At 47.5% G+C, this 25,324-nt stretch overlaps 7 non-coding genes and 3 pseudogenes across 7 annotated transcripts; all 10 read left to right on the top strand.

Annotated features, from left to right (window-relative positions):
* The first annotated feature begins 1,391 nt into the window (after positions 1–1,391).
* On the top strand, positions 1,392–1,595 carry LOC142268794 (U2 spliceosomal RNA; annotated as a pseudogene).
* Positions 1,596–2,982: 1,387 nt separating this feature from the next.
* LOC142268791 (U2 spliceosomal RNA) lies at positions 2,983–3,173 on the top strand. Its single transcript, XR_012734403.1, has one exon. It is a non-coding gene; the product is annotated as a U2 spliceosomal RNA (small nuclear RNA).
* Positions 3,174–9,807: 6,634 nt separating this feature from the next.
* LOC142268803 (U2 spliceosomal RNA) lies at positions 9,808–10,003 on the top strand. Its single transcript, XR_012734409.1, has one exon. It is a non-coding gene; the product is annotated as a U2 spliceosomal RNA (small nuclear RNA).
* A 1,387-nt stretch (positions 10,004–11,390) lies between these two features.
* LOC142268779 (U2 spliceosomal RNA) lies at positions 11,391–11,581 on the top strand. The gene has a single exon (XR_012734392.1). It is a non-coding gene; the product is annotated as a U2 spliceosomal RNA (small nuclear RNA).
* A 1,387-nt stretch (positions 11,582–12,968) lies between these two features.
* Positions 12,969–13,159, top strand: LOC142268778 (U2 spliceosomal RNA). Its single transcript, XR_012734391.1, has one exon. It is a non-coding gene; the product is annotated as a U2 spliceosomal RNA (small nuclear RNA).
* A 1,387-nt stretch (positions 13,160–14,546) lies between these two features.
* LOC142268775 (U2 spliceosomal RNA) lies at positions 14,547–14,737 on the top strand. The gene has a single exon (XR_012734389.1). It is a non-coding gene; the product is annotated as a U2 spliceosomal RNA (small nuclear RNA).
* Positions 14,738–16,124: 1,387 nt separating this feature from the next.
* LOC142268805 (U2 spliceosomal RNA) lies at positions 16,125–16,228 on the top strand (annotated as a pseudogene).
* Positions 16,229–21,657: 5,429 nt separating this feature from the next.
* LOC142268802 (U2 spliceosomal RNA) lies at positions 21,658–21,868 on the top strand (annotated as a pseudogene).
* A 1,387-nt stretch (positions 21,869–23,255) lies between these two features.
* LOC142268774 (U2 spliceosomal RNA) lies at positions 23,256–23,446 on the top strand. The gene has a single exon (XR_012734388.1). It is a non-coding gene; the product is annotated as a U2 spliceosomal RNA (small nuclear RNA).
* Positions 23,447–24,833: 1,387 nt separating this feature from the next.
* On the top strand, positions 24,834–25,024 carry LOC142268773 (U2 spliceosomal RNA). The gene has a single exon (XR_012734387.1). It is a non-coding gene; the product is annotated as a U2 spliceosomal RNA (small nuclear RNA).
* The last annotated feature ends 300 nt before the right edge of the window (positions 25,025–25,324 follow it).

Genomic DNA, 25,324 nt, shown 5'->3' with positions numbered 1-25,324 from the left:
GGTTCTTGGAGTCTGGTTCGGGAAGGAAGGAGCACCCCTCAAGTCCTGGGAGGAACGCTTGACCAAGATCACCCAACGGATCGGTCTGTGGAGCCTCAGACGCCTCACCTGTGAGGGCAAAGCACTGGTCCTGCGTAACGAGGTACTGCCCGTGCTGCAGTACACGGCCCAGGCCTGGCCCCCCCTTGCCACCGTGTGCAGGGCCATTACCAGGACGGTGTTTCGTTTTGTCTGGGGATCCAAGATGGACAGAGTAAAGCGGAGCATCATGTACAAGGATCCTCGCAAGGGTGGGAAGGGCGTACCCGATATCCCCACCCTCCTGCGATCCTCCTTCGTATGTGACTGCGTTCGCCGAACTCTGCGAGTCAAGAGAGGTTCCGCGGGTGGGTCCATGTCTCGCTTCTTCCTGCTCCCCCTTTGGAGACGGTTAGGCTGGGACAAGTGGGACAGCTCCTTCCCCTACAACTGGACGGCGCCATGGTTCTACGGAGACGTGGTTCGGTTTGTGAGGGAACACCAACTGGAGGGACTCAAGCCTGATTTGTGGAAGCCAAAGACTATCCACAAACTCATCAGAGCCAAGGACGAAATGGAGAACATTCCAGGACTTCATCACGACACACTGGAGACTGTTTGGACAAACGTGTCATCGGCTGGATTGACCAACGGGCACAAGGACTTGTCATGGATGGCGATACAGGGTGGACTGCCCGTCCGGTCATTCATGCACGCCCGGAACCTGTGCAAAACCCGGTACTGCCCAAGGTGCCCCTTCGTGGAGGAAACATCGCTGCACGCCTTTTGGGACTGCCGTTTCGCACAGCGCCTGTTGGTTGCCCTGGAGGATGACCTGAGGAACTCCGTCCCCAGAGGGAGCCTATCGTACCATTCCGTACTTTATGGACTCTTCCCTGGGACTCACACCGTTGGAGCCATCCAGGAGGCTTGGCGCCTTATGAACTGCTTTAAGGACGCTATTTGGGTCGCCAGGAACCGGCTCATCTTGAAGAGGGAGAGGATGTCTATCCAGGATTGCCGCAGGCTGATCCACAGCCTGCTCAGAGACTATTCCATCATGGACAGTCCGGACGACAGCGCCGAGGAGGAGGTTTAGACCTCTTCCATGCCCCCTCCCTCCTTTTCCCGTTATGTGCGTCTTTCAATAAAGCTTCGGGCCTGTGATTTCCCCACCCTATCTCCCTTTTCCCCTACCCCCATCCCCCAATCGCCGGTTCGTCGTTATTTATGGTCTAACTTTTTCTTTCAGCTTGAGTGTTATGGATAAGCATAGGAGTGTGATGTATAGTTTAGTGCGTCGTACTCTATGGCTATGTAAGAAGGATTGTATAGTTCTGTGTGTACGGGGCTGCGGCACTGTACACGGTTTGTTACCTTTTTGTGAGTAGTGCATGATAATAAAGATGCTGTTAAATCAAAAATCTGTTCTTATCAGTTTAATATCTGATACGTCCCCTATCTGGGGACCATATATTAAATGGATTTTTAGAACAGGGAGATGGAAAAAGAGCTTGCTCTGTCCACTCCACGCATTGACCTGGTATTGCAGTACCTCCAGGAACGGTGCACCCCTTCTTAACCCAGTTTCCAAAAGCAGAACTCAATTCACCTGATTCATATTAGCCCGATTTAATGAATTGGAAGAAAGCATACGTCTTCATATGCACCTCAATTTGGCCCATTCACTTTTCACACTTCCTCCTTTTGTTTTTTATCTTTCACACTTTTGACTTTCTTTATTCATCCAAATAGCAAACTCATCACCACTCAACCTGACCAACTCGGCTATGTCCCCGTGCTGCAGTTCTCTGTCTTATCTAGATCATTTGCAATTGAATGGAATAGATCCCTTTTGGACAAAGTGGATTCACCTGCTGCTGCAGTGACCACAGGTGTGATAACATCTAGAATTGGCATCTGGTGCGATCTCTCCGCTTCCACTCCAAAGAAAGTTACCTGTTTATTCCTATCATGCATTGGTTTTTGGGGTTTTCTTTGAGTAATGATGATCTCTTTAGTAGTCTGTTGGCGCCCTCTCCTGGAGGAATAGTTTGCTTGCTCTTGGACATTCTAAAAGAGAGGTCATGATAGACATTGAGCTTCTGAGCTCAATTGGGGACAGTCATGGGTGATGAATGTTTGCAACCTACTGCGAAGCCTCATACCGCAATATAAGGAACGTCAAATACTAAGAAAGGGCGGCCTATGAAAGAATTACTACTTTCAATAAGTACACTTAAACGGCTAATTGGGAATAGAAAAACTGTAAAAAGCCCTCTGAGAAAGCCCCCCTCTAACCTTTGATAGTAAGCTTTTCTGTAGTCTGCCTGTTGATGTATTTTCCGTTTGAACTGTGCACAACATGAAGAGACGGAACACTGGCGGCTTGTCACAATGCCCCCCGATGACATCACAATAGCGCTGCTGCCTAGAAAACAAGCTGCGCAGAAGAAGTTGTTCTTTGGGTGGGAGGGTGGGCTAGTGGAAGGAGGGGGCAATCTCTTTTTTTCCTGGGTGGTAGGGGGATGACAGGAGAAGGGAAGCGGGTGGTGAGAAAGGTACAGAGGGCAGGGTTTGGGGGCTGGGAAGGAAAGGGAAAAGATTAGGGTTTGGGGATGATGAAAGGGCTTTCTACGGGTAAGGATGGCAAAGGGTGGCAGTGACGGAAAGTCAGGCAACCTGTCCTGTCCGTCTTTTTGTATCGTGAATTGGAAAGACTGCAAGGGGGAGGGGAGTTGCTTGCGCCCTAAAGGAGGAGTTATTCAGATTCATTGCAGTGGGCGGCGGCTGCAAAACGCACCATTCTTCTTGTTTTGGCTCTGCAAAGCAGCCTTTTCAAGGGTTGGCTTGGGTGACAAAATGTCTTGTGTAGGCGTGGGTTTGTCTCCCTCTCGCTCTCTCTCCCTAAGATGTGTCCGGCATAGGCCAGGGTGCCACTCGAGGCCCAAACCAATTCTGGTTATCGCTTCTCGGCCTTTTGGCTAAGATCAAGTGTAGTATCTGTTCTTATCAGTTTAATATCTGATACGTCCCCTATCTGGGGACCATATATTAAATGGATTTTTAGAACAGGGAGATGGAAAAAGAGCTTGCTCTGTCCACTCCACGCATTGACCTGGTATTGCAGTACCTCCAGGAACGGTGCACTCCTTCTTAACCCAGTTTCCAAAAGCAGAACTCAATTCACCTGATTCATATTAGCCCGATTTAATGAATTGGAAGAAAGCATACGTCTTCATATGCACCTCAATTTGGCCCATTCACTTTTCACACTTCCTCCTTTTGTTTTTTATCTTTCACACTTTTGACTTTCTTTATTCATCCAAATAGCAAACTCATCACCACTCAACCTGACCAACTCGGCTATGTCCCCGTGCTGCAGTTCTCTGTCTTATCTAGATCATTTGCAATTGAATGGAATAGATCCCTTTTGGACAAAGTGGATTCACCTGCTGCTGCAGTGACCACAGGTGTGATAACATCTAGAATTGGCATCTGGTGCGATCTCTCCGCTTCCACTCCAAAGAAAGTTACCTGTTTATTCCTATCATGCATTGGTTTTTGGGGTTTTCTTTGAGTAATGATGATCTCTTTAGTAGTCTGTTGGCGCCCTCTCCTGGAGGAATAGTTTGCTTGCTCTTGGACATTCTAAAAGAGAGGTCATGATAGACATTGAGCTTCTGAGCTCAATTGGGGACAGTCATGGGTGATGAATGTTTGCAACCTACTGCGAAGCCTCATACCGCAATATAAGGAACGTCAAATACTAAGAAAGGGCGGCCTATGAAAGAATTACTACTTTCAATAAGTACACTTAAACGGCTAATTGGGAATAGAAAAACTGTAAAAAGCCCTCTGAGAAAGCCCCCCTCTAACCTTTGATAGTAAGCTTTTCTGTAGTCTGCCTGTTGATGTATTTTCCGTTTGAACTGTGCACAACATGAAGAGACGGAACACTGGCGGCTTGTCACAATGCCCCCCGATGACATCACAATAGCGCTGCTGCCTAGAAAACAAGCTGCGCAGAAGAAGTTGTTCTTTGGGTGGGAGGGTGGGCTAGTGGAAGGAGGGGGCAATCTCTTTTTTTCCCGGGTGGTAGGGGGATGACAGGAGAAGGGAAGCGGGTGGTGAGAAAGGTACAGAGGGCAGGGTTTGGGGGCTGGGAAGGAAAGGGAAAAGATTAGGGTTTGGGGATGATGAAAGGGCTTTCTACGGGTAAGGATGGCAAAGGGTGGCAGTGACGGAAAGTCAGGCAACCTGTCCTGTCCGTCTTTTTGTATCGTGAATTGGAAAGACTGCAAGGGGGAGGGGAGTTGCTTGCGCCCTAAAGGAGGAGTTATTCAGATTCATTGCAGTGGGCGGCGGCTGCAAAACGCACCATTCTTCTTGTTTTGGCTCTGCAAAGCAGCCTTTTCAAGGGTTGGCTTGGGTGACAAAATGTCTTGTGTAGGCGTGGGTTTGTCTCCCTCTCGCTCTCTCTCCCTAAGATGTGTCCGGCATAGGCCAGGGTGCCACTCGAGGCCCAAACCAATTCTGGTTATCGCTTCTCGGCCTTTTGGCTAAGATCAAGTGCTTTTCAGGCAGGAGATCCTAGTTGACGGGCACTCGGGTACCCCTCTCCTTGGCCTGGCAGGATCGTCCACTTCGGTGGGCTTCACCTGCCTGCTGCTTTTGGGGAGAGGGATTAGTCCCAGGGTAACGGGTTGCGATCCCCACCAGCGCTCAGGTGTTCTCTGTACAGAACTCTGGGTGCGCAGGTTGCAAGTGGCGGCAATTTGCATTTGTTGCGTTTTTCCATGGAGGTTGACCCCAACCTCGTGCCTCCCTTTGCGAGGCTGAAAAATACCGTCCGGGTCCACTTTACGGATGGTGGTTCCGATTCTAGGAATTTGGGGTATGTAGTCCAGGACGTGCTCGAGAAACTTCTCCATGTGAGGAAGGAAGAAATTTTGTCCATCCAGGACTACCCCAGACGTGGAGACTATGATGTTACGTTCACAGGAGAAGGGATTTTCAGAGATGTATTGAACAGGGTAAGACAGGTTGAAGATGATCCAGTGTTAAATGGGATCCAGGTTATCGAGCACGTCCTGGATGAGGTAAAAATGGTTGTTGTAAAAATATTCTCACCTTTTGTTACTGCTCCTGAAATCATGTCCTTTTTAGCTATTTATTTCAAGAGTGTTAAGTGTATTGGTAAGATTTTAAATGAATTTAATATATGGACATCTAAATGGAAATTTTTAGTCAAATGTGTAAGGAATCCTTACGTACCGGGTGGGGTGCAGCTCCCACCCGCCCGGTTCAAGATAGGACAAACAAATGGGGATTTTTATTTTTCTGGTATGCCCGCTTATTGTAGGATCTGTGGAAAATATGGCCATGCTAAAGAGCATTGTAAGTCAACATGTAGGAATTGTGCTGCTCAGGATCATGAAACAAAAGATTGTAAAAAGGAAAAGAAATGCAGTTTTTGTCAGACCCCTGGTCATTTTTATTTTTCATGTCCTCACAGGTTCCGGGAGGAGGAGCAGAGGGGAAAGCCCAACACATCCGGACAGGAGCCATCAGATCGGACCACCCATCAGGAGGAGGAACAACAACCCGGAGCCTCAGGAGGTGGCGAGAGTGTGCCACCTGACGGTGGCTCCTCCGAGGCTGTGACGGGTAAAAAATCTGACCACAAGAGCTGGCTACATGACCACAGGGAAGGCAAAAGGAGGGCTGAGAAAGATCAAAAAGGTACCGTCGGTAAGACCAAGAGGGAGCGACAAAAGGTCGACACCGAGTCCCACACGCAGTCTGGGTCACCTAATACCGAGGGTGGTGACTGGTCAGTGGTTTCCCGAAAAAAGAAGAAAGATAGTTCTGTGGGGGCAGTTTGTGGGGAACAGATGGACACGTCTCCGGAAGGGGTTGTGGACGCTGGGCCCCCTCCTGGGGTCCTGGACCCTGTCCCTTCGGGTGGGGTTCGGGACCTTGCTGCCTCCGGGGACTCAGAGGCTCTGCCATGTGCACAACCCCCCACTGTAAGACGACCTTCCTTAGGTCAGGGGGGTGTGGCGGAGCCTCAAGGGGACCCACCTGATACAGACCTAAACGATCAGCCAATGGAGACCCAGCGCGTGGTGCCTGTCAGCCCTCCGAGCTACGCCGATGTAGTGTCGGGTTCTTTTCCAAGTGGTAGTCTTTCCTCCTCCACGGAGTCGCTCATTACGGTCGGATCGATTGAGAGCGAGAGCGCAAATTCGGTGGTCTGATCGGGCTCCTCGGATAGGTAAACTTCTTGCTCTTACTAACCCACTAACCTTTTTTTATGATGGCAGAGCTGAAAGGTATTTCTCTTAATGTAAGAGGCATAAAAACTAAAATAAGAAGAACCGCCCTTTTAAATTTTTTAACATGCCTTACTGCATCAGTGTTCTTTTTACAGGAGTGTAACATCCCAAATAAGATGTCTTATCAAAAATATAAGGAAGAGTGGAAACATGGGCCATCCGTCTGGTCAGGGTCTAATGCCATAGGATCAGCAGGGGTCGCTATACTTTTTAAAGGGGATGTTTTAATTGATTTTATCCAGGAAATTTTACCAGGTCGCATTTTATTGGTTAAAGCTTTTATACATGGTAAAAGATGGCAGTTTTTAAATTTTTATGGGTCACCTGATAAAAATGAGAGAACTGAAATGTTAGAGCTTTTACCTTTATTTATTAATAATTCTGAACCTTTTATTTTGGCAGGTGATTTTAATTGTGTTTTAAAAGGTGAAAACCGGCGTTCCAGTTCTGTAAGTAGAAACTATGACAAAACCTCGGGAATACTAAGTAACATCATAAAAGACGCCAGATTAATTGATGTATATAAAGAGTGTAATAGAGGTAGCCCGGAGGACGCCGGTTTCACCTGGAGCAATGCTATTTGTAGCTCAAGGATAGATTTTATCTTTGGTTCAGACAAAATAATACCTACGAAATGTGAAGTTTTAACCAATATTTTTTCAGATCACAAACTTTTATCTTTTAGTGTCAAAACAAATGAAAACAAGAAGTGTGGTAAGAAAACTTGGAAAATGAATGTGTCCCTTTTAAATGACCCACAGATTTTATCAGATTTTATTACATTTTATCAAAAATGTAGGAGGGATAAAAGCCCTAATCTTTCTATAAGTGCATGGTGGGAGAGGATGAAGGTAAAAATAAGAGATTTTTTTATTAAAAAAAGTATACATAAAGCCAAAGAAAGATATGAGGTGTATAAAGCCCTAAATACCCGGTTACAGACATTGATTAAATTTAAAGATAATGGTTTGGAGGTGGATAATGATATTTTAAAATTAAAAGAGGAAATAGCAAAATGGATAGAGCAAAAAGGTAAAGAAATTATTTTCCGCTCCAGAGTCAAAAATATAGAAAAAGATGAAAAATGCTCCCGTTATTTCTTCATGAAAAATAAAAAGGAAAAGGTAATATTTGATAATATTGATGGGGAAAAGAATATAACAACTATGTTGGGAAAAGTGGAGGAATATTTTACTAATCTTTTTAATGAGAAAACAGTTGATCAAAATTTACTGAATGATTCATTAGAAGAACTAAACTGTGTTTTAGACCCGACCTCCCAAGAGTTTTTATCCCAAGTTTTAACCCATCAAGAGATTTTAGAAACTATTAAGAGTTTTAAAAGCGGTAAAGTTCCTGGTCCTGATGGCATCCCCATAGAGTTTTATGTGAGTTTTTATGACATTTTAAAAGATGATTTGTTTTCTCTTTTTACTGAGGTTTTTAACAATAAGATTTTACTTAATTCATGGAAGAAAGGAGAAGTCTCATTGTTATTCAAAAAAGGTGACAAATCAAAGCTGGAGAATTGGAGGCCCATTACCCTTCTAAACTGTGATTATAAAATAATGGCAAAAATCTGTGCAAATCGACTTAAAACGGTAATTAGCAAAATTGTGCATTCAAACCAAGTATGCGGAGTGCCAGGAAGGAGTATATGGGATAACCTGAATCTAGTAAAAGATTGTATGGAGGATGTCAAGAGCAGAAAAGGGAAAATGGCGATTTTATCAATTGATTTTGAAAAAGCATTTGATCGTGTCTCACATTTTTACCTTTTTAAAGTTTTAGAAAAGATGGGCATACCAGACGGGTTTTTATTATCTCTTAAGGCGTTTTATACTGATTGCACAAGTAAGATTTTAGTAAATGGTTTTAAGTCACAGGATGTGCTTTTAAAATCAGGGGTGAAGCAGGGGTGCCCCTTGTCCCCACTACTTTTTATCTGTGCACTTGAACCCTTACTGTGTGCTATACGGCGAGATGAGAGGATCCGTGGTGTACCTCTACCTGGGGGCAAAGGAGTGGAGGCCAAGGTAGTAGGTTACATGGATGACGTGGCATTCCTCTGTCGTGACGCCCCTTCGCTGACAAGAGCTATTGATCGTATTCAACCCTTTTGTTTGTCCTCAGGTTTTAAGATAAATTTTAATAAATGTAATATTTTAAATGTGGGGGGAATGCTTTTAACTGATGTTTCCATTGCTGTAACTGAGTCCCTTACTATTTTAGGTGTAACATTCAGTGAGCAAAATGATGGTGGTAGTAGTTGGGACTCAGTTGCTCAGAAAGTTAATATGAAAATATGCATGTGGAACATGAGAAAACTGACAATGGAGGGTAAAGTATTGATTTTAAAAATGGTGATTTTACCCCTTTTATTGTATCTCAGTCTTGTTTTCCCCCCACCTGTGAATGTTTTAAAGAAAATTACTAAAAATTGTTTTACCTTTTTCTGGGGCTCTAAAATGGAGAAGCTGAAAAGAGAGATTGTCATAAAACAAAAGACAAATGGTGGTAAAGATTTTCCTGATTTTAATAGGTTTCTTTTAATCCATTTTTTCTGTTACTGTTTTAATGCCATTTTTAAAGATCACTATTGGTCCTATTTTATGCGTTTTAACACAGGTTTTTTTTATGAGAAAGTTTGGATGGTTTGAAATTGTTTTATCTCTCCCCTATGCTTTTAACCTGCCAGCGCATTATGAGATTTTAAGGAAAATAGTGTCTGATTTTAGCCTAAGTAAGAAAAAAGTAGAGGAATTAACTAATAGTAAGAAACTAATAAAGGAACTACGTAATGATGAGGCAATATGCAGTATTAACAGATTTGATGATGATAAAAGTAAATGTATTTGGAAAGTAATTAGTGTCTTTTATCTTTTTAATGAACAGAGAGATCTGGCTTGGAGCTGTGCGCACCAGTGTCTTCCTTGCCGGGCATTCCAGTATAGAAGAGGATTTGTGAGGTCTGCCATCTGCCCAAGATCCGGATGCCAAGAACAAGAGACTGTAAAGCATATATTATGGACTTGTTGGTTTGCAAAACGGTTCTGGAGAAGACTTTGCCCCCTGTTGGAAAAGATGGCAGGCCTCAAGGACTTGGACTATCATGCCATATTGTACGGACTTGTGGAATGCCCAACACCGGACCAAAAAATAATGGCTTGGAAGACACTGAACTGTGCCAAGTCAGCTCTCTGGAAAGCACGGAACATTGCTATTTTTAAACAAGATATTTTATCAGTGAATGATGTTTTAAAATTATGTATTAGCGAAATGTATATTTATTTTTTAATTGACAAGAAAAAGGACGTAACTGTGTCCAAAAAATGGCTTGCCAGCCAATGGAATTCTTTCATTTAAATGTTTGTACATGTTTTATTGTTTTTACATATATGTTATTATAAATTTCATTCGCTGTAAATCTTGTTAAATTTTAAAATAAACTGGTTTTACCCCTAAGAGGGGGTAGCCAAATTAAAAAAAAATCTGTTCTTATCAGTTTAATATCTGATACGTCCCCTATCTGGGGACCATATATTAAATGGATTTTTAGAACAGGGAGATGGAAAAAGAGCTTGCTCTGTCCACTCCACGCATTGACCTGGTATTGCAGTACCTCCAGGAACGGTGCACCCCTTCTTAACCCAGTTTCCAAAAGCAGAACTCAATTCACCTGATTCATATTAGCCCGATTTAATGAATTGGAAGAAAGCATACGTCTTCATATGCACCTCAATTTGGCCCATTCACTTTTCACACTTCCTCCTTTTGTTTTTTATCTTTCACACTTTTGACTTTCTTTATTCATCCAAATAGCAAACTCATCACCACTCAACCTGACCAACTCGGCTATGTCCCCGTGCTGCAGTTCTCTGTCTTATCTAGATCATTTGCAATTGAATGGAATAGATCCCTTTTGGACAAAGTGGATTCACCTGCTGCTGCAGTGACCACAGGTGTGATAACATCTAGAATTGGCATCTGGTGCGATCTCTCCGCTTCCACTCCAAAGAAAGTTACCTGTTTATTCCTATCATGCATTGGTTTTTGGGGTTTTCTTTGAGTAATGATGATCTCTTTAGTAGTCTGTTGGCGCCCTCTCCTGGAGGAATAGTTTGCTTGCTCTTGGACATTCTAAAAGAGAGGTCATGATAGACATTGAGCTTCTGAGCTCAATTGGGGACAGTCATGGGTGATGAATGTTTGCAACCTACTGCGAAGCCTCATACCGCAATATAAGGAACGTCAAATACTAAGAAAGGGCGGCCTATGAAAGAATTACTACTTTCAATAAGTACACTTAAACGGCTAATTGGGAATAGAAAAACTGTAAAAAGCCCTCTGAGAAAGCCCCCCTCTAACCTTTGATAGTAAGCTTTTCTGTAGTCTGCCTGTTGATGTATTTTCCGTTTGAACTGTGCACAACATGAAGAGACGGAACACTGGCGGCTTGTCACAATGCCCCCCGATGACATCACAATAGCGCTGCTGCCTAGAAAACAAGCTGCGCAGAAGAAGTTGTTCTTTGGGTGGGAGGGTGGGCTAGTGGAAGGAGGGGGCAATCTCTTTTTTTCCCGGGTGGTAGGGGGATGACAGGAGAAGGGAAGCGGGTGGTGAGAAAGGTACAGAGGGCAGGGTTTGGGGGCTGGGAAGGAAAGGGAAAAGATTAGGGTTTGGGGATGATGAAAGGGCTTTCTACGGGTAAGGATGGCAAAGGGTGGCAGTGACGGAAAGTCAGGCAACCTGTCCTGTCCGTCTTTTTGTATCGTGAATTGGAAAGACTGCAAGGGGGAGGGGAGTTGCTTGCGCCCTAAAGGAGGAGTTATTCAGATTCATTGCAGTGGGCGGCGGCTGCAAAACGCACCATTCTTCTTGTTTTGGCTCTGCAAAGCAGCCTTTTCAAGGGTTGGCTTGGGTGACAAAATGTCTTGTGTAGGCGTGGGTTTGTCTCCCTCTCGCTCTCTCTCCCTAAGATGTGTCCGGCATAGGCCAGGGTGCCACTCGAGGCCCAAACCAATTCTGGTTATCGCTTCTCGGCCTTTTGGCTAAGATCAAGTGTAGTATCTGTTCTTATCAGTTTAATATCTGATACGTCCCCTATCTGGGGACCATATATTAAATGGATTTTTAGAACAGGGAGATGGAAAAAGAGCTTGCTCTGTCCACTCCACGCATTGACCTGGTATTGCAGTACCTCCAGGAACGGTGCACCCCTTCTTAACCCAGTTTCCAAAAGCAGAACTCAATTCACCTGATTCATATTAGCCCGATTTAATGAATTGGAAGAAAGCATACGTCTTCATATGCACCTCAATTTGGCCCATTCACTTTTCACACTTCCTCCTTTTGTTTTTTATCTTTCACACTTTTGACTTTCTTTATTCATCCAAATAGCAAACTCATCACCACTCAACCTGACCAACTCGGCTATGTCCCCGTGCTGCAGTTCTCTGTCTTATCTAGATCATTTGCAATTGAATGGAATAGATCCCTTTTGGACAAAGTGGATTCACCTGCTGCTGCAGTGACCACAGGTGTGATAACATCTAGAATTGGCATCTGGTGCGATCTCTCCGCTTCCACTCCAAAGAAAGTTACCTGTTTATTCCTATCATGCATTGGTTTTTGGGGTTTTCTTTGAGTAATGATGATCTCTTTAGTAGTCTGTTGGCGCCCTCTCCTGGAGGAATAGTTTGCTTGCTCTTGGACATTCTAAAAGAGAGGTCATGATAGACATTGAGCTTCTGAGCTCAATTGGGGACAGTCATGGGTGATGAATGTTTGCAACCTACTGCGAAGCCTCATACCGCAATATAAGGAACGTCAAATACTAAGAAAGGGCGGCCTATGAAAGAATTACTACTTTCAATAAGTACACTTAAACGGCTAATTGGGAATAGAAAAACTGTAAAAAGCCCTCTGAGAAAGCCCCCCTCTAACCTTTGATAGTAAGCTTTTCTGTAGTCTGCCTGTTGATGTATTTTCCGTTTGAACTGTGCACAACATGAAGAGACGGAACACTGGCGGCTTGTCACAATGCCCCCCGATGACATCACAATAGCGCTGCTGCCTAGAAAACAAGCTGCGCAGAAGAAGTTGTTCTTTGGGTGGGAGGGTGGGCTAGTGGAAGGAGGGGGCAATCTCTTTTTTTCCCGGGTGGTAGGGGGATGACAGGAGAAGGGAAGCGGGTGGTGAGAAAGGTACAGAGGGCAGGGTTTGGGGGCTGGGAAGGAAAGGGAAAAGATTAGGGTTTGGGGATGATGAAAGGGCTTTCTACGGGTAAGGATGGCAAAGGGTGGCAGTGACGGAAAGTCAGGCAACCTGTCCTGTCCGTCTTTTTGTATCGTGAATTGGAAAGACTGCAAGGGGGAGGGGAGTTGCTTGCGCCCTAAAGGAGGAGTTATTCAGATTCATTGCAGTGGGCGGCGGCTGCAAAACGCACCATTCTTCTTGTTTTGGCTCTGCAAAGCAGCCTTTTCAAGGGTTGGCTTGGGTGACAAAATGTCTTGTGTAGGCGTGGGTTTGTCTCCCTCTCGCTCTCTCTCCCTAAGATGTGTCCGGCATAGGCCAGGGTGCCACTCGAGGCCCAAACCAATTCTGGTTATCGCTTCTCGGCCTTTTGGCTAAGATCAAGTGTAGTATCTGTTCTTATCAGTTTAATATCTGATACGTCCCCTATCTGGGGACCATATATTAAATGGATTTTTAGAACAGGGAGATGGAAAAAGAGCTTGCTCTGTCCACTCCACGCATTGACCTGGTATTGCAGTACCTCCAGGAACGGTGCACCCCTTCTTAACCCAGTTTCCAAAAGCAGAACTCAATTCACCTGATTCATATTAGCCCGATTTAATGAATTGGAAGAAAGCATACGTCTTCATATGCACCTCAATTTGGCCCATTCACTTTTCACACTTCCTCCTTTTGTTTTTTATCTTTCACACTTTTGACTTTCTTTATTCATCCAAATAGCAAACTCATCACCACTCAACCTGACCAACTCGGCTATGTCCCCGTGCTGCAGTTCTCTGTCTTATCTAGATCATTTGCAATTGAATGGAATAGATCCCTTTTGGACAAAGTGGATTCACCTGCTGCTGCAGTGACCACAGGTGTGATAACATCTAGAATTGGCATCTGGTGCGATCTCTCCGCTTCCACTCCAAAGAAAGTTACCTGTTTATTCCTATCATGCATTGGTTTTTGGGGTTTTCTTTGAGTAATGATGATCTCTTTAGTAGTCTGTTGGCGCCCTCTCCTGGAGGAATAGTTTGCTTGCTCTTGGACATTCTAAAAGAGAGGTCATGATAGACATTGAGCTTCTGAGCTCAATTGGGGACAGTCATGGGTGATGAATGTTTGCAACCTACTGCGAAGCCTCATACCGCAATATAAGGAACGTCAAATACTAAGAAAGGGCGGCCTATGAAAGAATTACTACTTTCAATAAGTACACTTAAACGGCTAATTGGGAATAGAAAAACTGTAAAAAGCCCTCTGAGAAAGCCCCCCTCTAACCTTTGATAGTAAGCTTTTCTGTAGTCTGCCTGTTGATGTATTTTCCGTTTGAACTGTGCACAACATGAAGAGACGGAACACTGGCGGCTTGTCACAATGCCCCCCGATGACATCACAATAGCGCTGCTGCCTAGAAAACAAGCTGCGCAGAAGAAGTTGTTCTTTGGGTGGGAGGGTGGGCTAGTGGAAGGAGGGGGCAATCTCTTTTTTTCCCGGGTGGTAGGGGGATGACAGGAGAAGGGAAGCGGGTGGTGAGAAAGGTACAGAGGGCAGGGTTTGGGGGCTGGGAAGGAAAGGGAAAAGATTAGGGTTTGGGGATGATGAAAGGGCTTTCTACGGGTAAGGATGGCAAAGGGTGGCAGTGACGGAAAGTCAGGCAACCTGTCCTGTCCGTCTTTTTGTATCGTGAATTGGAAAGACTGCAAGGGGGAGGGGAGTTGCTTGCGCCCTAAAGGAGGAGTTATTCAGATTCATTGCAGTGGGCGGCGGCTGCAAAACGCACCATTCTTCTTGTTTTGGCTCTGCAAAGCAGCCTTTTCAAGGGTTGGCTTGGGTGACAAAATGTCTTGTGTAGGCGTGGGTTTGTCTCCCTCTCGCTCTCTCTCCCTAAGATGTGTCCGGCATAGGCCAGGGTGCCACTCGAGGCCCAAACCAATTCTGGTTATCGCTTCTCGGCCTTTTGGCTAAGATCAAGTGTAGTATCTGTTCTTATCAGTTTAATATCTGATACGTCCCCTATCTGGGGACCATATATTAAATGGATTTTTAGAACAGGGAGATGGAAAAAGAGCTTGCTCTGTCCACTCCACGCATTGACCTGGTATTGCAGTACCTCCAGGAACGGTGCACCCCTTCTTAACCCAGTTTCCAAAAGCAGAACTCAATTCACCTGATTCATATTAGCCCGATTTAATGAATTGGAAGAAAGCATACGTCTTCATATGCACCTCAATTTGGCCCATTCACTTTTCACACTTCCTCCTTTTGTTTTTTATCTTTCACACTTTTGACTTTCTTTATTCATCCAAATAGCAAACTCATCACCACTCAACCTGACCAACTCGGCTATGTCCCCGTGCTGCAGTTCTCTGTCTTATCTAGATCATTTGCAATTGAATGGAATAGATCCCTTTTGGACAAAGTGGATTCACCTGCTGCTGCAGTGACCACAGGTGTGATAACATCTAGAATTGGCATCTGGTGCGATCTCTCCGCTTCCACTCCAAAGAAAGTTACCTGTTTATTCCTATCATGCATTGGTTTTTGGGGTTTTCTTTGAGTAATGATGATCTCTTTAGTAGTCTGTTGGCGCCCTCTCCTGGAGGAATAGTTTGCTTGCTCTTGGACATTCTAAAAGAGAGGTCATGATAGACATTGAGCTTCTGAGCTCAATTGGGGACAGTCATGGGTGATGAATGTTTGCAACCTACTGCGAAGCCTCATACCGCAATATAAGGAACGTCAAATACTAAGAAAGGGCGGCCTATGAAAGAATTACTACTTTCAATAAGTACACTTAAACGGCTAATTGGGAATAGAAAAACTGTAAAAAGCCCTCTGAGAAAGCCCCCCTCTAACCTTTGATAGTAAGCTTTTCTGTAGTCTGCCTGTTGATGTATTTTCCGTTTGAACTGTGCACAACATGAAGAGACGGAACACTGGCGGCTTGTCACAATGCCCCCCGATGACATCACAATAGCGCTGCTGCCTAGAAAACAAGCTGCGCAGAAGAAGTTGTTCTTTGGGTGGGAGGGTGGGCTAGTGGAAGGAGGGGGCAATCTCTTTTTTTCCCGGGTGGTAGGGGGATGACAGGAGAAGGGAAGCGGGTGGTGAGAAAGGTACAGAGGGCAGGGTTTGGGGGCTGGGAAGGAAAGGGAAAAGATTAGGGTTTGGGGATGATGAAAGGGCTTTCTACGGGTAAGGATGGCAAAGGGTGGCAGTGACGGAAAGTCAGGCAACCTGTCCTGTCCGTCTTTTTGTATCGTGAATTGGAAAGACTGCAAGGGGGAGGGGAGTTGCTTGCGCCCTAAAGGAGGAGTTATTCAGATTCATTGCAGTGGGCGGCGGCTGCAAAACGCACCATTCTTCTTGTTTTGGCTCTGCAAAGCAGCCTTTTCAAGGGTTGGCTTGGGTGACAAAATGTCTTGTGTAGGCGTGGGTTTGTCTCCCTCTCGCTCTCTCTCCCTAAGATGTGTCCGGCATAGGCCAGGGTGCCACTCGAGGCCCAAACCAATTCTGGTTATCGCTTCTCGGCCTTTTGGCTAAGATCAAGTGTAGTATCTGTTCTTATCAGAACAAACTGAGCTAGCTACACTTGACGAGATACGATCAGGGAGACAAGCTCCGAAGCCCAGCCGAGACCGAAAGAGGGAGATCGAACGGAAGAAGAGCTTGGCAGAAAGAAGCAAGAAGACGAAGGCTCGGAGAAGACTTGGGGAGACCAGAGGAACTTCGAGGAGGAACACAGCGGGAGAAGACACCCGGAGAAGAATCCAAGATCCAGCTCCGGGAACTCAAGCAGGAACCAGCCATGGCAAGCAAGCCAGAGAAGGCAGCCAAGAAGGCTCAGGACCCAGGGACCTCCAGGAAGGCTCATCCAGAGGCTTCTTCGGCCCAAGAGGCCCCTACCTCCGACGCCAGCCAGCCGGAGGGAGCCCGGACGCCGCCTGAAAAGGCTCCAACCCTGGAGCCTTGGATGCGGCAGACGGTCGCCCTGAAGCTGAAGGCGGTGGATGGTAGGTTGCCGGACATGTCCAGCGACGTGTTCTGCAAGAAGATGATTCTGGATCAGGGCTTCTCCAGGGCGGAAACCCTGAGTGTCCAGACCTTCATGACTGGCATTTTTCTGGTAACCTTTGCCACGGTGAATGCCTGCAGGAGATACTGGGAGGCGATGAACGCAGCGATGCCGGACTCCCCTTTTCATTCTTTTTTAGGATCCTGTCCTATACAGAGGGATGAGAAGAGGATCACGGTCTCCATGCGGAACCCGCACACCCCAGGAAGAGACATCTCCACGTTCCTGGGACGTCTCTGCACAGTGGTGAGGGAGCCATCCCACATCCTTAACGGCAACGGATTCTGGACGGGTAAGTGGTCAGTAACCGTTCGACTCCACAGGGAACCAGCATCCGAGGATGGTCTCCAGCACCTGCCCCCGACATTCTCTCTGGGAAACTCCTTTGGTCTCATCTACTACCCGGACATGCCACACAACTGCAGGAAATGTGGCGGGAAAGGGCATTCGATGAAGACCTGCAAGGAGGACGCCTGCAGGGTTTGCCGGGTGACAGGACACAGCTCCAAGGACTGCCCAAAGAAGAAGACTTGCAACCTATGTGGACAGGCGGACCACCTTTACAAGGACTGCCCACAGCGGGAGAAATCCTGGGCAAGGGTTGCCGCGGCGACCCAGTATCGGGTAGTCACAGCTTCGTCGACCAAGGCAGCTACGACCAAGGCCACAGAGGCCAAGGACAAGGCGGCCAAGAACCCAGCGACTGTGGCTCCAGCCGATGCCCCAGCAGCCACGGAGTCCAGGGAAAAGAAGGGTAAGAAAACTGTTGCCCCCTCCCTGGCCCCCCCCCCTGTCACCCCTGTCCAAACCCCTCCCCCCCCGGCCAACCCTACTGAGGATTCCACTACCTCCACCTCATTTCCCTACTCCTCAGTTGGTCTCCTCACCCCCCCCCCAAAGCCCACTCTCCCTCCCCAGACCATGAGAGCAGAGGGCCTCAGCACTCTTGCACTTTTCACCGAGGAGGATTTTCCAGCTCTTGTCTCCTCAGGTACAGGCCAAAGGAAAAGGAAGGTGGAAGATAGTCCTGTCGCAGAACCTTCCAAGCTGTTCATTGTGGACCCCAATCCACCCCAGGAAGAGGAGGATGGCCTCCTCCCAGAACCGGACGTGTTGGAGCAGATGGTGGAGTCCCTTGTGGCCGAAGAAGAAATGGAGGAGTCGGAAGCCACTGAGGCACCATCCCTGCTCGATCAGCTAGAAGAAGAGGGTCTGCTGGAGATACCCTTACCAGCAGGTGCCAAAGAGGAAGAACCGCCCGACCGGAGTGGTAACTAAGGCACACCGCCTGCTCTAACTTTCTCTTTCCTCCAATGACTGCTAACATTAACATCTTTTCCATTAATGTTAGGAGCATCAGAGACAAGTTCCGACGTCAGACAATTTTTGCGTTCCTTAACACTCAGTCTAGTGATGTATTTTTCCTGCAGGAATGCTCCCTTCCCTCCTCTAGGTCCTTCAACCATCTGGCCAGGGAGTGGACCCATGGCCCATCCTACTGGTCTGGCGGGGGCGACTGTAGGTCCGCGGGGGTCGCCGTGCTGATCAGGGGAAGCGCCTTCACATTGGACTCTGTTCAGGAAATCGTCTGCGGCAGGTTACTGCTCGTGGATGGCACCTGGGCGGGAGAACCTGTCAGGTTCATCAATGTGTATGCTTCTCCTGTGAAGAGCGATCGACTGGAGCTCCTCCAAGCCCTGTGCCCTCAGCTCGCTACCGCCAGGACGGTAGTGATGGCCGGGGATTTCAACTGCCCGATCGAGGAGGATGGACGCAGTTCTGGAACGGCTGCCAAGTTGGACGTCACATCCAAACTGCTCATTGAGATGGTGACCGAAGCCTCTCTTGTGGACGTTGTTGGCTCCATCGGACACGGATCCGTGAACTATTCATGGTGCCGATCCGATGGCTCGCTGCGTTCCAGGATTGACTTTGTGTTTACCTCTCGGGCGGTTGGGCGGAGTGGGCACTCGATGGTCCCCTGCTTCTTCTCTGACCACAGAGCCATTCACTTTCAAGGTGTGCTGGGCCATGGCTTCCCCATTGGCCCGGGCTCCTGGAAGCTGAACTGCTCTCTGCTGGAAAAGGGTGAGATTCTGGAGGAGCTTAGAGCTGCCTACTCCACGTGGCGGGCCTACAAGGCGGGCTTCCAGTCTGTTTCTGACTGGTGGGAATACGTTAAACTCGAGTTCCGTTTCTTCTTTCAGGCAAAGAGTCAACAACAGGCGTGTCTGAAGAGGAGGGACTTCAGGAGACTCCAGCGTGAGCTGCGTTCCCTGCAGGACCTTCTTCGATGCGGCTGGGACGTGAGAGAGGAGCTGGAGGAGACTAAGAGGAGCCTGAAAAGGCACTTCGAGGAGGAGTCCGAGCGAATTGTCTTCCGTTCCAAAGTGGAGAACCTGGAGAAGGGTGAGAAATGTAACTCGTTCTTTTTCAGGAAACTCCACGCCGGTCACACGCCCATGAATGAACTACGAGACGAGAGTGGAAGCATACGACGCGGGAAAGAGAACGTGATGAAGGTCGTCAGCGACTTCTACAGCGAACTCTACGCCCGCAAGACTACTGACCCCGAGGCCGCCGATAAGTTCCTGTCAGGTATCACTAACCATCTTGACCCTGCAGACGCGGCGGCCATGGACGTTCCTCTGACGGTGGACGAGCTGCTCTCGGCCGCCAAATCCTTTAGTTCTGGCAGGACACCGGGCAGTGACGGCCTCCCAGCAGAGCTCTATGTAGCGCTGGGAGACCTAATCTGTCCGGACCTGTTAGGGCTGTATGAGGAGATGGTGGTGGAGGGCAGAATGCCTCCATCTCTGAGGGAAGGAATGGTCACGATCCTGTACAAGCGTAAAGGAGAGAGGTGCGACCTGAAGAATTGGCGTCCCATCACCCTTCTGAATGTCGACTACAAGATCCTGGCCAAGACGATGGCAACGAGACTGAAGACGGTTATCGGACGGATCATCCACCCAGATCAGACCTGCGGCATCCCCGGACGTCGCATCGCAGACAGCCTGGCTCTCATGCGGGACACGGTCGAGTACATCAAAGCCCGCCGGGTGCACGCAGCCCTGATCTCGTTGGATCAGGAAAAGGCCTTCGACCGTGTTTCCCATGAGTTCCTGGGCAAAGCTCTGCACAGGTTAGGTTTGGGTAACATGTTTTGTTTGTATGTCCAACTAATGTATTTTGATATTCACAGCTCGGTGTTGGTAAACGGCTGGAAGACTGACCCCTTCCCGGTCCTCTCAGGGGTCAGACAAGGCTGTCCTCTGTCACCTCTTCTTTTTGTTTGTGTTATAGAACTCTTTGCAGAGGCTATCCGGCGGAATGGAGAGATCAGAGGGATCACCGCACCAGGACCAGAACGCTTCGAGGTCAAGTGCTCGCTCTACATGGACGACGTGACCGTCTTCTGCGCGGACCGGCGCTCAGTCGACACCCTCGTCCAGACCTGTGAGACCTTCGGACGGGCTTCGGGAGCCAAAGTCAACTGCGGGAAGTCGGAAGCCATGCTCTTCGGGGACTGGCAGCCGGCCTCTTCCGCCCCCTTCCCTTTCAGCATCCAGCCGGATTTCATCAAGGTTCTTGGAGTCTGGTTCGGGAAGGAAGGAGCAGCCCTCAAGTCCTGGGAGGAACGCTTGACCAAGATCACCCAACGGATCGGTCTGTGGAGCCTCAGACGCCTCACCTGTGAGGGCAAAGCACTGGTCCTGCGTAACGAGGTACTGCCCGTGCTGCAGTACACGGCCCAGGCCTGGCCCCCCCTTGCCACCGTGTGCAGGGCCATTACCAGGACGGTGTTTCGTTTTGTCTGGGGATCCAAGATGGACAGAGTAAAGCGGAGCATCATGTACAAGGATCCTCGCAAGGGTGGGAAGGGCGTACCCGATATCCCCACCCTCCTGCGATCCTCCTTCGTATGTGACTGCGTTCGCCGAACTCTGCGAGTCAAGAGAGGTTCCGCGGGTGGGTCCATGTCTCGCTTCTTCCTGCTCCCCCTTTGGAGACGGTTAGGCTGGGATAAGTGGGACAGCTCCTTCACCTACAACTGGACGGCGCCATGGTTCTACGGAGACGTGGTTCGGTTTGTGAGGGAACACCAACTGGAGGGACTCAAGCCTGATTTGTGGAAGCCAAAGACTATCCACAAACTCATCAGAGCCAAGGACGAAATGGAGAACATTCCAGGACTTCATCACGACACACTGGAGACTGTTTGGACAAACGTGTCATCGGCTGGATTGACCAACGGGCACAAGGACTTGTCATGGATGGCGATACAGGGCGGACTGCCCGTCCGGTCATTCATGCACGCCCGGAACCTGTGCAAAACCCGGTACTGCCCAAGGTGCCCCTTCGTGGAGGAAACATCGCTGCACGCCTTTTGGGACTGCCGTTTCGCACAGCGCCTGTTGGTTGCCCTGGAGGATGACCTGAGGAACTCCGTCCCCAGAGGGAGCCTATCGTACCATTCCGTACTTTATGGACTCTTCCCTGGGACTCACACCGTTGGAGCCATCCAGGAGGCTTGGCGCCTTATGAACTGCTTTAAGGACGCTATTTGGGTCGCCAGGAACCGGCTCATCTTGAAGAGGGAGAGGATGTCTATCCAGGATTGCCGCAGGCTGATCCACAGCCTGCTCAGAGACTATTCCATCATGGACAGTCCGGACGACAGCGCCGAGGAGGAGGTTTAGACCTCTTCCATGCCCCCTCCCTCCTTTTCCCGTTATGTGCGTCTTTCAATAAAGCTTCGGGCCTGTGACTTCCCCACCCTATCCCCCTTTTCCCCTACCCCGATCCCCCAATCGCCGGTTCGTCGTTATTTATTGTCTAACTTTTTCTTTCAGCTTGAGTGTTATGGATAAGCATAGGAGCGTGATGTATAGTTTAGTGCGTCGTACTCTATGGCTATGTAAGAAGGATTGTATATTTCTGTGTGTACGGGGCTGCGGCACTGTACACGGTTTGTTACCTTTTTGTGAGTAGTGCATGATAATAAAGATGCTGTTAAATCAAAAAAAAAAAATCTGTTCTTATCAGTTTAATATCTGATACGTCCCCTATCTGGGGACCATATATTAAATGGATTTTTAGAACAGGGAGATGGAAAAAGAGCTTGCTCTGTCCACTCCACGCATTGACCTGGTATTGCAGTACCTCCAGGAACGGTGCACCCCTTCTTAACCCAGTTTCCAAAAGCAGAACTCAATTCACCTGATTCATATTAGCCCGATTTAATGAATTGGAAGAAAGCATACGTCTTCATATGCACCTCAATTTGGCCCATTCACTTTTCACACTTCCTCCTTTTGTTTTTTATCTTTCACACTTTTGACTTTCTTTATTCATCCAAATAGCAAACTCATCACCACTCAACCTGACCAACTCGGCTATGTCCCCGTGCTGCAGTTCTCTGTCTTATCTAGATCATTTGCAATTGAATGGAATAGATCCCTTTTGGACAAAGTGGATTCACCTGCTGCTGCAGTGACCACAGGTGTGATAACATCTAGAATTGGCATCTGGTGCGATCTCTCCGCTTCCACTCCAAAGAAAGTTACCTGTTTATTCCTATCATGCATTGGTTTTTGGGGTTTTCTTTGAGTAATGATGATCTCTTTAGTAGTCTGTTGGCGCCCTCTCCTGGAGGAATAGTTTGCTTGCTCTTGGACATTCTAAAAGAGAGGTCATGATAGACATTGAGCTTCTGAGCTCAATTGGGGACAGTCATGGGTGATGAATGTTTGCAACCTACTGCGAAGCCTCATACCGCAATATAAGGAACGTCAAATACTAAGAAAGGGCGGCCTATGAAAGAATTACTACTTTCAATAAGTACACTTAAACGGCTAATTGGGAATAGAAAAACTGTAAAAAGCCCTCTGAGAAAGCCCCCCTCTAACCTTTGATAGTAAGCTTTTCTGTAGTCTGCCTGTTGATGTATTTTCCGTTTGAACTGTGCACAACATGAAGAGACGGAACACTGGCGGCTTGTCACAATGCCCCCCGATGACATCACAATAGCGCTGCTGCCTAGAAAACAAGCTGCGCAGAAGAAGTTGTTCTTTGGGTGGGAGGGTGGGCTAGTGGAAGGAGGGGGCAATCTCTTTTTTTCCCGGGTGGTAGGGGGATGACAGGAGAAGGGAAGCGGGTGGTGAGAAAGGTACAGAGGGCAGGGTTTGGGGGCTGGGAAGGAAAGGGAAAAGATTAGGGTTTGGGGATGATGAAAGGGCTTTCTACGGGTAAGGATGGCAAAGGGTGGCAGTGACGGAAAGTCAGGCAACCTGTCCTGTCCGTCTTTTTGTATCGTGAATTGGAAAGACTGCAAGGGGGAGGGGAGTTGCTTGCGCCCTAAAGGAGGAGTTATTCAGATTCATTGCAGTGGGCGGCGGCTGCAAAACGCACCATTCTTCTTGTTTTGGCTCTGCAAAGCAGCCTTTTCAAGGGTTGGCTTGGGTGACAAAATGTCTTGTGTAGGCGTGGGTTTGTCTCCCTCTCGCTCTCTCTCCCTAAGATGTGTCCGGCATAGGCCAGGGTGCCACTCGAGGCCCAAACCAATTCTGGTTATCGCTTCTCGGCCTTTTGGCTAAGATCAAGTGTAGTATCTGTTCTTATCAGTTTAATATCTGATACGTCCCCTATCTGGGGACCATATATTAAATGGATTTTTAGAACAGGGAGATGGAAAAAGAGCTTGCTCTGTCCACTCCACGCATTGACCTGGTATTGCAGTACCTCCAGGAACGGTGCACCCCTTCTTAACCCAGTTTCCAAAAGCAGAACTCAATTCACCTGATTCATATTAGCCCGATTTAATGAATTGGAAGAAAGCATACGTCTTCATATGCACCTCAATTTGGCCCATTCACTTTTCACACTTCCTCCTTTTGTTTTTTATCTTTCACACTTTTGACTTTCTTTATTCATCCAAATAGCAAACTCATCACCACTCAACCTGACCAACTCGGCTATGTCCCCGTGCTGCAGTTCTCTGTCTTATCTAGATCATTTGCAATTGAATGGAATAGATCCCTTTTGGACAAAGTGGATTCACCTGCTGCTGCAGTGACCACAGGTGTGATAACATCTAGAATTGGCATCTGGTGCGATCTCTCCGCTTCCACTCCAAAGAAAGTTACCTGTTTATTCCTATCATGCATTGGTTTTTGGGGTTTTCTTTGAGTAATGATGATCTCTTTAGTAGTCTGTTGGCGCCCTCTCCTGGAGGAATAGTTTGCTTGCTCTTGGACATTCTAAAAGAGAGGTCATGATAGACATTGAGCTTCTGAGCTCAATTGGGGACAGTCATGGGTGATGAATGTTTGCAACCTACTGCGAAGCCTCATACCGCAATATAAGGAACGTCAAATACTAAGAAAGGGCGGCCTATGAAAGAATTACTACTTTCAATAAGTACACTTAAACGGCTAATTGGGAATAGAAAAACTGTAAAAAGCCCTCTGAGAAAGCCCCCCTCTAACCTTTGATAGTAAGCTTTTCTGTAGTCTGCCTGTTGATGTATTTTCCGTTTGAACTGTGCACAACATGAAGAGACGGAACACTGGCGGCTTGTCACAATGCCCCCCGATGACATCACAATAGCGCTGCTGCCTAGAAAACAAGCTGCGCAGAAGAAGTTGTTCTTTGGGTGGGAGGGTGGGCTAGTGGAAGGAGGGGGCAATCTCTTTTTTTCCCGGGTGGTAGGGGGATGACAGGAGAAGGGAAGCGGGTGGTGAGAAAGGTACAGAGGGCAGGGTTTGGGGGCTGGGAAGGAAAGGGAAAAGATTAGGGTTTGGGGATGATGAAAGGGCTTTCTACGGGTAAGGATGGCAAAGGGTGGCAGTGACGGAAAGTCAGGCAACCTGTCCTGTCCGTCTTTTTGTATCGTGAATTGGAAAGACTGCAAGGGGGAGGGGAGTTGCTTGCGCCCTAAAGGAGGAGTTATTCAGATTCATTGCAGTGGGCGGCGGCTGCAAAACGCACCATTCTTCTTGTTTTGGCTCTGCAAAGCAGCCTTTTCAAGGGTTGGCTTGGGTGACAAAATGTCTTGTGTAGGCGTGGGTTTGTCTCCCTCTCGCTCTCTCTCCCTAAGATGTGTCCGGCATAGGCCAGGGTGCCACTCGAGGCCCAAACCAATTCTGGTTATCGCTTCTCGGCCTTTTGGCTAAGATCAAGTGTAGTATCTGTTCTTATCAGTTTAATATCTGATACGTCCCCTATCTGGGGACCATATATTAAATGGATTTTTAGAACAGGGAGATGGAAAAAGAGCTTGCTCTGTCCACTCCACGCATTGACCTGGTATTGCAGTACCTCCAGGAACGGTGCACCCCTTCTTAACCCAGTTTCCAAAAGCAGAACTCAATTCACCTGATTCATATTAGCCCGATTTAATGAATTGGAAGAAAGCATACGTCTTCATATGCACCTCAATTTGGCCCATTCACTTTTCACACTTCCTCCTTTTGTTTTTTATCTTTCACACTTTTGACTTTCTTTATTCATCCAAATAGCAAACTCATCACCACTCAACCTGACCAACTCGGCTATGTCCCCGTGCTGCAGTTCTCTGTCTTATCTAGATCATTTGCAATTGAATGGAATAGATCCCTTTTGGACAAAGTGGATTCACCTG

The sequence above is a fragment of the Anomaloglossus baeobatrachus genome, unplaced genomic scaffold (genome assembly GCF_048569485.1).
Source record: "Anomaloglossus baeobatrachus isolate aAnoBae1 unplaced genomic scaffold, aAnoBae1.hap1 Scaffold_3096, whole genome shotgun sequence".
NCBI lineage: Eukaryota > Metazoa > Chordata > Amphibia > Anura > Aromobatidae > Anomaloglossus > Anomaloglossus baeobatrachus.
The sequence above is the reverse complement of the archived record's forward strand: the minus strand, read 5'-3'. Positions and strand labels throughout refer to the sequence as shown.